Source organism: Pithys albifrons, chromosome 1 (assembly GCF_047495875.1).
Source record: "Pithys albifrons albifrons isolate INPA30051 chromosome 1, PitAlb_v1, whole genome shotgun sequence".
Lineage (NCBI taxonomy): Eukaryota > Metazoa > Chordata > Aves > Passeriformes > Thamnophilidae > Pithys > Pithys albifrons.
Window position 1 is genome coordinate 26,673,189 of NC_092458.1, and position 12,012 is coordinate 26,685,200.

The window sequence follows — 12,012 nt, forward strand, 5'->3', positions numbered from 1 at the left end:
TTTTTTTCTGATCTCCAACTTAAATTTCCCCTGGCAGAGCTTGAGCCCGTGCCCCCTTGTCCTATTGCTGAGTGCCTGGGAGAAGAGACCAACCCCCACCTGGCTAGAACTTCCCTTCAGGTAGTTGTAGACAGTGCTGAGGTCACCTCTGAGCCTCCTCTTCTCCAGGCTGAACAACCCCAGCTCCCTCAGCCTCTCCCCATAGGGCTTGTGCTCCAGTCCTTTCACCAGCCTTGTTGCTCTTCTCTGGACTCGCTCCAGCACCTCAATATCCTTTCTGAACTGAGGGGCCCAGAACTGAACACAGTACTCAAGGTGTAGCCTCACTACTGCTGAGTACAGGGGAAGGATCACTGCCCTGGTCCTGCTGGTCACGCTATTTTTGATCCAGGCCAGGATCCCATTGGCCTTCTTGGCCACCTGGGCACACTGTTGGCTCATGTTGAGCTTCCTGTCAATTAGTACCCCCAGGTCCCTTTCTGCCTGGCTGCTCTCCAACCACTCTGTGCCCAGCCTGTAGTGCTGCAGGGGGTTGTTGTGGCCAAAGTGCAGGACCCGGCCCTTGGCCTTGTTGAACTTCATCCCATTGGAATCAGCCCATCTCTCAAGTCTATCCAGATGCTTCTGCAGAGCCCTCCTGCCTTCCAGCAGGTCAAAACTCCCTCCTAACTTGGTGTCATCAGCAAGATTTATAGGCTTGCTCAGTGTGATAAAGGGGGGGGCCTTTTCCTTCATCAGTGTTTTTATGGGAGGTTTTATTTTTTGGGCTGGTACATTTGTGAGGGTTTACATATGTGTATATATAAGAGCACCATCCACTGAAAAATCAAGTTGTATTTTTTAATATTCATAAAAATAAAACAGTCCTTTATGTTTTTTTCTGGTGAATGCTTGTACTGATGTGATGAGTAGCTAATGTTTAACAAAAACCCCTCTTCATTATCATACCTGTACATATATAAGTTGTGCTTGGCTAAGTAATTTGAGTCTGCATTTTTTACTTAAACACACATCGGCAATTTATTTACTTTTGAGCAAATAATATTTCAAAAGCAATCTTGCTTTTATGTATTGGTGAACTGCTGAAAAAGGAAGGCAGTGGCAAAGCATTGGTTTAGTGGCTTTTGAAACATTTAATTGCATCCTGGTTACCTTTATCAAATCCTTTTTAAACTGTTCACTCCCCTGTGAAAGATTTTTTGACAAAACACTTTTGTTTCTTTCCCTCTTGAAATAATTTTAGGGAATATGTGTTAAGCTCATTCTGTTGAAGAAACCAGCTTTTATAATGATTTGAAGGTGTTGTGCTGGTGTAACTGGTCATACATGTGTCATTCTGAAGAAATGGAATTAGTGCCAGCCTTTGCACAAGGAATGTAGAAGTTGAGCCTGCTTCTCTCCTGTTCAAGACTCTTTTTTAGATCTATCTTTTAGAGGTTTTAATGCCCCATTTAGGGTGCTCTATTGCACCTGTGCCCGTTTGAGGTTTTTTTATAGGCTCTTAGAAATTTAATCAGTCAGAATTGTGGGTTTAACTGCATGATGGCGAATGTCAAAGGAGAAAATGCTCAGCTCCTTTGTTTACTTTTGCTTTTGGGCTTTCCAGGTCTGACAGGACTACAGAGGTTTTTGTGCTTCAAGTAAGCAGAAGTAATGTAAAACTTTCAGGCAACAAACCTATTAAAGCACGTTTTCCCTTTTATTTTTTATTAAATACCAGCATGTTGTGAGAGGCAGCATTACCTGCTGTCCTCAGAACTGCTGGAAGCCCATCCATACTGATGTGAGCAGCAGACTCTCCATGTCTAGTTTTATCCCTTGCTAAACAATGTCAAAAGCTTTGCCTCTGTAAAGGTAATGCTTTATGTAGTGCAAGTCTTAAGTTAATAAATTACAAGAAATCATGAAAGTCTGAATATTTTAGACAATTCTATTAAAGGTTGTGTTTTTCCTTTTGACAGTAAGTCTTTCTGGCGGCAGGTACTTTAAAAAGGAATAATTCTTTTGCCATACAACTTAATCTTGCAACCTTCCACCATTCCCCAATGTGTTTGCTTCAGGAAATTTTGAGAAGAAATAAACTCAGTTTTGTTGTAAATTTTGAGTTCTGCTCACAAATTCATCAGATAATTTCTGGCCTTGTTTTGGTACTGACTCCATGAAGGCCAAAGTTTCCCTGCTTGTTTCTCAGAGCTTGTCATGTGTTTTGTCTGACTGAGTGGGAATGGCTTTGAAAAAAGATTAGGTAGTTGACACAGGTTTTTCCTTCATAGCAATAAAAAAACCCACAACCCTTTCCAACTGTTAAAGATCATCTTCAGGGAAGAAGTAATTTTTGGTTGCTGCTATGGAGTTTGTAGCCACAAAGGATGAAGTTGATGAAATGTTGTTTACTGCATTTTCGTGTCTACTGCTTCATTAATTGTCATTTAATTGTGCTCCAAGGCTTGTGTTTTGCGGTCTAAGTGCAAAGCTTGGATGCTTTGTTTGTTTGTAGAGTTTCTTTGCAGGGGAAGGTGACAGTTTGAGTGCTGGTGTGGTGTCTGACCAAGAAAGAACAAAGGGGCTTTCCTTGTGGAATCTCACAAACACTGGTGTCCCAAGTTTGATAAAGGATGCCAAAAGTACTTTAAATCACTTGAGAACAAATGAAGTTAACATTGTTACCTTTTCTTACCCTTTTGCTTTTTTTCTCTGGGAGCTGTCTCAGTTAAAAACTGACAAAATGTTTTGATGTGAGGCGAGCTGAGACTCCCTTCAAGGCCAGGAATATTCAGTATATCCACACTATTTTTCTCAAATTCTGCACAGCCAGAGTAGTTGAAGAAACTTGAAAGTGCGTGCTCTGTAGCCTGTTTGAGTCCCTCTATTGTACACTGGTGAGTGTCACAACTTAATATATACAGAAGAGGAGACAAGTTCTTTTCTTAACTACTGTCATCCACCTGTGAGATAAAACTGAGATAACTTTCGTCCTGTAATCCAGACATATATGATTCTTAATCTTTTTTTTTAAAGGTAATGATGTCAGTAGTTACAGGTGGGTTTTTTGTTTGTTGTTTGTTGTTTTGTTTTGTTTTGTTTGGTTGATTGTTTTTTTCATAGTTGCATTGACCCTGATGGGAACAGAGGCTCAGCAGGCTCATTTGTTTTGTGAAACTGGTGGTGGTTTGAGGCATGAGCTCCTCCTACTCAGCAGCTGGTGGTCATCCTGCAAGTAAGTGGTTGAAGCAAAATAGCACAACATAGATAGGAAAAGCTTGCATGGATTGGTCTTCCAGTGATAGTGACAGGAATGTCCATCCCTGCTCAAGGTAGGCAGCAGCAGAGTCCTGTGATGGAAAGGGGTTGAGGGGAAGGGGGAAAATATTGAGGCTAAATCTCTGTCGACAAGAGAGGAGGGCTGGGAAGGTGAGGTGCAAAATGAAGGGCAGCCTTTGCAGGTGTGGTAACTGCTGACACCTTATGCGATGCTGAATTTGATGCCTGAAGAGTGGATGTGAGGAGAGAAGGAAGAAAGGTCCAAGCATGTATCTGATGCCTGAAGGTATCAACTTACAGAGCTGCAAATCAGTTGTTGAATCTGTGACAGGAGAGATTTCTGACATTGTTCCCTCTTTGGTGTGTTTCCATTTGCTGCATGGGGAGTTAAAGCCTTATGGGCTTTGCTGCTTCTCGTTCCTGAGCAGAGATCTGACTTGAAGCATTGAATTGCACAGTTTAGTATTACTTCAGTCTGAAGTTTAAATCTGTCCCTTCATATTTTATATTGTCAGCATGTGCACGATCCATGCTGCTTTTAGCGTTTGTGACTCTCTTGAGTGTGTGGTAGGGTCATGGAACTTGCTGTGAGAGTATGAAAGTGGCATCAGAAACGTAACATCTGTTATCGTACCATACTGTAGAAGTTCTCATACTTAGTGAATAGTTTTATTTTTTATTTAAAGATCTCCACTGAATGTCTGTAATTGTGTACAAATATAGTTGCATTAAATAATGGAATTTAGCTGTGGAAAAAATGCTTCTAGATCATCTAGATTATGTCTTCTGAAATGTTTGCTTGAACCTCTCCAGAAAGTAGCATGGAATGGTAGTGCCATCGCTCAGCTGTAGGAAATACACATGAGCACATCTGTTTAGTAGAGGCAGTACAAGTGGAATGCGGTGGGTTCATAGTTAAAATCCAACTGGCCAACATGTGGCTGTGGCTAACAGCAAGACATGTCATGTTCCCCTTCCTCAGAAACTGGATCTGGGGTTTTTTTGGCTCCAGATCCTCATAGTTTGTTTTTGCTGCTCTGGGACTGAGACACCCATTTTCAGGCTCCTAGTATTACGTACCACCAAAATGTATGTATGGCCAGACTTTGCAAACGAAGATTTGAGAAGGGCTCTCCCCACCTGGGTGTGCCCTTCCAGCCCGTGCAGTGGATTTTTTAGGTGAGGCTCAGCATGCACAGAACTGGCCCCACCGTTTAAGTCCTGAGGTTCATCTGCCACGGCTGAGCGAGCTTGGACAGTGCCAGGGAAGTCCTCGGGACCCTGCTGAGCATCCGAGATCTGATGGGATGGCAGGGAGGCATTGAACTGCCAGGGGACGGTCACCACTGAGACTCAAACTCAAAGTCCTTGGGATTCAGAGTCCAGAGTGCTCTCCTTTACACCACGGGACTGCCCACTTAGCACCAAAATACATTTGTTGTTTCTGCCTGTACCCCGTTCCAGGTCTGTGGATCAGGAACCTTCCCCCCAGTCCCTGATATTTTTATCTCAATTTAGGTCTTCTACTGCAGCCTTCTGTCACATGCATTTGTGGTCTTTTTCTGCTATGTTCTTCCACGCTGAAATGTGACGTGCTGCCAGGAATACCCACTCTTCAGGGAAAGGTGCATCCTGCACCAGACTGAAGTAACACATGTCCTTGACAAGTTGTCTTGTAAAAGAGGAGCAGGTACCTGAGCTGGTGTGAGCCAGCTATCCTCAGCTATCCTCATGTGCAGCTGTACACCATAGCATCTGGCAGAATGTATATCCCTCAGTCTCTGCTGCAGAAAAGAGAGACATAACAGTGGAATAGCTACCTGGGATTGCTTTGCTGCCCCACAGCAGCAACACATCTGCGTGGCGAGGTGCAGTCCTCAGTGCAGACAGCCTGAACAAACCACTTTGTGCAGTCCTCTTTATACTCAAGTCCTGTTTATTGTTGCCTTGCCCTCCGGGTGGTTTGAGAAAAGCTGAGCTCTGCGGAGCATGTTGTCTTGGCAGTGCAGCAACCAGGACTCTTGTCCAAGCTTTGTTTAAACGTCAAGAGCTGCAGCCTCCAATCCTTCCCCTGGGACGTGGGTCAGCAGTTCTGACTCTCAGATGTTGCCTTAATGTTAAGCCTAAACTTTTTGGTTTTTCATAAATTTACCTCACTGCATCTCATCTCTTACAGACCCGTACTTTTGTTTGACAAATGCTATTGTCCTAATAACCACTGTACAAAGAATGTAAACACCTTTGCACCTGAGGTTAGGTGTTTCAGTTAAATCCTCTGTGTATGTCGGTCTTGGTAGCCTTTCCCTGTAAGGGTAGTTGTTTCAGCCCCTGACTCACGTTTTTGCATGTATATGTTAATTATGTTGTGTAACAAGCAATCTCAAACTATGAATAAGATGGTTTGAGTATTTTGCAGGATGGCTGGCACTGCACATACACTAAATAACTCCTGCTGTGTTGGGTCACCATCTGAGTGCCTGGGGCCCACGACTTCAGACTGTTTCATAAAAGGTCTCGAGGTTAGTTGTTAGTTGCCTTATGAAACCTATCCTTCTAGACATCCCGCTGCGTTGTTTGTCTGAAAGTGGGGTAAGCCACTGTGGGAAATTGTTTTCCCAGCAAGTTTTAATTGGTTGCTAGGAATTACTAAATCATTGGCTATTATTAAGAATAGGCTTGTTGCTGTGTAAAGGTATAATGAAATATTTTTGTAATGGTGGGAAGATGTGAACGTGCTAGAGAGTTGCAGGCTTTACTAGATGCTTTCTGTGTCTCTGACCTACCTGAACATGAGATGGCCTATATTTAGATTTTTTACAATGAAATGGTGAATTTACACTGAATTACTTCGTTGGCTAAGCCAGTGTGGAAGACAGGAAAAAATTGAGAAGCCGCAGGGTACTCACTGTAGTTAGACATGCTAGAAACTTGTGAAGAAGAATATGCAACAGATCATAGTTTATTACGAGGAAAAATCCAACATTTTGCTATAGAGACTTAGTAAGGATTTCAGAAGACTTCTGAAGCTTAGTGACTTTTCTCTTCTAGTCCCTGTAGGATAAGTATTGCCTGGAAATAGCACTTCAGTTAAATATGATGGATACTGTTTTGGCATTTGGATACTTACTCCTATTATGATTTTTCCAGAACTTAAAGGGGAAGAGTATCATTACCTTCCTGCTTCATACTATATTTATAATCTCAAAAACTGCTGGCTTTATTTCCTTTGCTGTTTTGGTAGTATTAAAATTTTGATCTGCCTTCTGTAAGAGGTCTGTCTCGTGTTACTCTTAGTCCATGAGGAGCTGTCAGTGTGGAAGGTATCTGAAACAGTCTATAAAAAAAATGGAAATAATAACATTATTTCCTAATACCTTTCCCACATAAGCAGTGTTATATCCCATGGGATTATTTATGGGGAATGAGATGTGAAACATCACAAGGCCAGCTTTCTAATTCAGTTTTCAAAGTCATTTGTGAGGTAAGAATTGCACAGTTGATGATGTGAGTTACCAGACAATGCATGTTACCAGAATCAAGCTAAGGATCATCATGGATCATGTTAAATGCTCTCAGGAATGTTTGCAGCTGCCAAGAAAACTGACAGGATAGTCACTAATTAGTTTCAAACAAGACAGGTGAATTAATACTTGCTATTAATTGATGTAGGTGAAGCAACAAGGGCTCTTCTTTCAATACCCAGATGAAGCTGGGTGGAGCTGCGTGTCTCTCTGAGAAGATGTTTTGAACTTGGTTATTCTGACAGATTGGAGAGGGAGTGTGGAAGGAGGAGCTGGATGGGGCTGGGCAGGGGGTGGAGTGGCAGCTTTGTGGCAGGACGTTTTGGCTGCGTGCCTGCCTGCAGGCTGCAAACAGTGGCCCCACCAGCAATAACTGCTCACAGCCAGGACGTGAGGCAACAGAGTCATGATCTTGCAAAAGCAAAGGCGCTGGAGTTTGTACGTAGCATTATTATCTGGGAATCGTGATAGTAAAAGATGTTTTTCTGTAACAGGAAAAAAGTCTTTTCTGTGTAGGGAAGGAGTCAGCTGGGAGACTTTGTCCAGATTTGGGCATCACCTCATGCTGGTTTTCTGTGGAGATCAGCAACTAGTAATAGTATGGTATAGTATAGTATAGTATGGCCACACTTTGAGAACGCAGATTTGGGCAGGGCTCTCCCCACGTGGGTGTGCCCTTCCAGCCTGTGCAGTGGATTTTTTAGGTGAGGCACAGCATGCACAGAACTGGCCTCACTGTTTAAGTCCTCAGGTCCATCTGCCACGGCTGAGCGAGCTTGGACAGTGACAGGGAAGTCCTCGGGACTGTCACAGCACCCGGTACTAACCGGGGCTGACCCTGCTGAGCATCCGAGATGTGACGGGATGGGATGGCAGGGAGGCATTGAACTGCCAGGGGACGGTCCCACTGAGACTGAAACTCAGGACCTTGGGATTCAGAGTCCAGAGTATTCTTTACACCACGGGACTGCCCCCAGAGCAGCAACTAGAAGAATCAGAAATGTAGAAAACATGTCATATAAGCAGAGGGTGGAAGAACTGGACTTTATTTAGTCTGGAGAAAACACAAGAACATACTGACAAAAGACTTAAGGTTAGTGTTCAATCATGAGGTTAACTGTGTAAAGAAGAAAGGGATGATTTCTTCAGGGTCCAGTGCAGAGAGAGAGACCTGGTAAAGGGCTTGAGCTGCATGGAGGGAGATGTGTACTTTAAGTGCTGGGACAAGCTTTCTGACAGTAAGGGTTGCACAGAGTGGAAGAGGCTTGCCTGGAGAGGCTGTGGAGCCTCAGTTTGCACAGTCTGAGCTCTTGGTCCTGTCTAGTTGCCCTTTTCCAGGACCCTGGCAGGTGTTTTTTCTGCAGCCATCTCTGTTTTTTGAAAGTGACAGTGCAGTGTGTGGGATGGTTTAAGAGAAAAACATGAAGCACTGTTTTCAACCAGTGCAATTCTTGTTTTGGTGTCTTGGCTGTTGGTAAGTACTATGGTAAATTACAGAGAGAGTGATAGTATAACAGTAGTGATAACTGCAAAAATAGATCTGTGTTCCAAATGGCCTTCTGTTAAAAGTTGTATTTTAAGAAAAAAAATCTTGCTGATGCTTTTTTCCCTGGTGACGCTTGGTTTCCAGGCAGTATTTATGAAAAGCTACTGTGCATTTCTAAGTTTTGTTTTCTGTGTCTACACTATTCTTTAGTTCCTATAATTTTTTGTTTGTTTTTCTGTTTCCCCATGCCACAGTTTCTGTTGCTGACCCCTTACTTTTGCAAAAGGAGAGTACAAGTGTGGAGTCTGTTGGCACAGTATGTGTGGAGGGGAGGGTGAGCATCTCCTGTGCATTCTTTACCCTGCTGCCAAAGTTGCTGATCATGGGGAGGTTGACATCCTTCCAGGCTGGGGGGTGCTCTTGATTTTTTTTAATCTACTGGGAAAGAGCCCTTGATCAATAATTTGAAGTGACTTAGTTTGATGTTTCTCAATCAATATATTAAGACTGGCTTTCAAAAAAGGAATGGGGAAATGGTATTTTGTGGGGACAACTGTGCTTTTCATCCTGTTCTCTGTATTTGTTCTTGGTTGTGAAATAAGTAAAGTTGGGGCTGCAGATTGTGACTGTATACTGTAAGAATTAGAGGAAGAAAAAAGTTTTAGCTGAACCTTTCAGTATTTCAGAGCTCATCTTGGCATTTAACTGAGCAAATAAATGTGTTTTTAATGGAGAGTTCAAAAATATATTAGTTTTGTGGTTCAGCTGGGAGGCAAAAGCTGTGGTTTTGTTCACACTTAAAAGTTGTAGGCTGTGTTGCATTTTAATGATGCCATTTGGGCTGCCACAACCAGGACTTTGCTTGTGTTTCTATGGAAAATGTACATTAAAACGGGTTCAATTGGGACACTAAAGAATTATCCCATAATGAAACATCTCCTAAGAAAAATTTGTTCGAAGTCATGTTTGGAAAACTTAGCCAGCCATTTATTAATTATTTACTCCTTTTCTTTGCTTGCCTTCCCTCCCCCAGTGCATTTTGTGGGTGAGGCTCTTGGCATTTCTTAGCTGGAGGGTGGAGGCAGAGTACCCGGCAGGGCAGCACCAGCTGGGCTTTTTACAGTGAGTCCCTCTGGCCACCCCCACTCACTGTGTGTCTGCTGGGCAGTGTTTGTGCTGTGCATGAACTGGGTGTGTCTGGATGGAGCCTGAAGGCTCCTGTCCATGCTGGTGCCAAGTGCACTGCATCTCCTGCTTTCCTGGATTCCTCCAGGCTGTGTGTGTGGTGCTGGTGCTGGCAGAGTGTATCTGCTTATCTCGAGTTAAAAACTCAACCCACATAGCGTGATTCATGTTTCAGCAGCCTTGGTTCTGGTACTGGTTTGATCTACACGTCTTCTTGCATTGCTCCAAGTTAATTACTTAATGTGGGGCATAGCCAGAGTGTCAAGGAGATGGGAAGAGAAATCTAGGATGATTAAAAAAGCCAAAACCAAACACCCCCCCAACCCAAATCAACCAACCAGACCCCCCCCCTCCCCCCGCCGGCTCCTCCCAAAAATCCCCAACCAAACATAAAAACACAAAACCCCCAAAGACAAAACTAAATCCAAGAAAATTAATATAACCAAAACTAAAATTTTGTACAGTCAACAAACAGGAGCTATAATATATTGTGTGTTCCCCTTCCCTCTCCCCTCTCCACCCCACCTCAGATTGTAAGGAAATGTTTTCCTTTGATGCCACAGCCTAAGTTGAGCAACAATAGTTGTAATAAGTAATGGGATCTGTGCCACTCAGTGGATGGGTGGCTGTGTCCTTTTCTTGTACTGCAGATGGGTGGAGAAGTACAAATATTAGAGCATGGTGCTGACACTTTGGCCAGAAACTGTCTGATTTTGGTTAGGAAAACATTGTCATTTCCCCTTTTTTTTTTATTCTTTTTCTTCTGGCAGGGTATATAGTTATCAGTTCCTCGGTTTTTACTTGCATTTTTGTTCTCTAATACTTGCTTCCCCAGCTCATAGCTGTCCTGTTTCTGTTAACTTTTTACTCCCAGGCGTGGGGCACGGTGCCTGCCAGGACATACCCTGGTCGAGCTGCTGACGTGTCTGAGGAGCTGCAACTAATCTGTTGGGAATAGCGACTTTAATGCCTTTGCCGTGTGCATTACAATAGGGCAGAAAACATACATGTGTGTGATCCTGAAGGAAGGGAATGGGGACAGTTGCTGGGGGAAAATTTCCTTCTATTCCCATACTTAATACTGCCCAAGGCTTGGGACTAGGTTAAAAAGGGCGAGTAAGCAGAATCCCTGCCAGGGAAGCTGATCTATCTGGGATTGTCAAGGAGAGGTCTGAAGGAATGCTGTGAGGAATTAAACCAGGAACCACATGGAGCTTTCCCTCTATATTTTGTTTGCCCTCCTATGGATTTATAAGCGTGCTTGGTTTGGGTTCAATCCCCTATGTGGGCCATTGACTTAAGAGTTGGACTCGATGATCCTTGTGGGTCCCTTCCAACTCAGAATAGTCTGTGATTCTGTGGAAGACCCTCTTGAATGAAGAAAGCATCAGTATATTTGGAGAAATCAACCCCTTAAGCCAGATGACTAAGTATGCAGCTATCTCAGCTATCAGCATGCTTGGTGTTTGGGGGGTTTTGGTTTGGTTTGGTTTGGTTTTTTTGTTTTGTTTTGTTTTGGGTTTTTTTTTGGTAACCCCAAAACAGGATAGAGAAAATACTAATTAAAATTTTGTTTGTTGATATTGGTAAAGGTGGTTCACATTCATGTTAAGAGGATGGCAAAATCAACTTAGAGATAATTCTTAGAAATTTATTTTTAATTGTAGTACTTACTGCATTTATATTGTAGTATGTGGACATACAGCTGATACATTTCATTTTTCCAAATATTAAAGTGAGAATTATGGAATTTAAGGCTTTATATTACAGATGTGTCATTTGCTTATGAAAGTTGCAATAAAAATATAATACACCCTTCACTTACTTGCCAAAAATGAAATTTTAGCTCAAACTTGAAATGCCCAGTGTCACTCCCACTACCTAAATAGCACTCCTTTCATTTTTTTAGGAGCTTGTGATGTCATCAGCTGAAGTGAAAACATCTACCTCATGACCTGGCATGTAAGTGAAGGAGGAACTGATACCTAAAAATAAATAAATGTGTGTGTTGGTGTTTACAATGTGTAAATTGAACCGATGTACCTTGAACTTTCAAATATCACCTTTTAAACGAAAGCTTTTTGAATTTTAAAGGAATATAAAGTCTTTTAAAGGGGAGGAAGTCATAAAGGAAGCTGTTAACAGTAACATTCCAGCCTGCAGAACTCCTGTAATAATCTCAGGTTAAATCTGCCTTGATGTATCCCACAATACTTGGAAGGCTGGTAGGCATAGATGGAATAATTTTATCTTACCACAATATTTAGATGTACTGCTTCTACTCCTTTTTATTCTGTACTTCTTTTCTGAACACAAAGTCTGGTAGTGTGATGAGTGCCTAATAGTGATACCCTTCCTAAAATTAAAAACTCTGGTTGTGCAGAAGGTTTAGATTCTTTTATGTACTCAAAATACTTCATAGTGAACTTTCTGCAGTTTGTGGCACTTCTATTTTTTTCCCTTAAGTAAGCAAAAATATTTCAATCATCTGCAGAGGCGTTTTTAGAGTTTCTTTTTTTTTTTGTCTGCCCACTCTCTGCTTTTCTTTTATGTGGCTTA

At 42.4% G+C, this 12,012-nt stretch overlaps 1 protein-coding gene across 4 annotated transcripts in view; it reads left to right on the forward strand.

Moving 5' to 3' along the window:
* JADE3 (jade family PHD finger 3) overlaps positions 1-12,012 on the forward strand; it is a 68,093-nt gene that overhangs the window by 8,258 nt on the left and 47,823 nt on the right. For 2 of the 4 annotated variants that reach the window (XM_071548028.1, XM_071548019.1), the window contains exon 2: positions 11,363-11,415. The exons of the other annotated variants lie outside the window; for them this stretch is intronic. The gene's annotated coding sequence lies outside the window, so the exon portion shown is untranslated. The remainder of the gene's footprint in view (positions 1-11,362; positions 11,416-12,012) is intronic. 4 annotated transcript variants of the gene reach the window in all.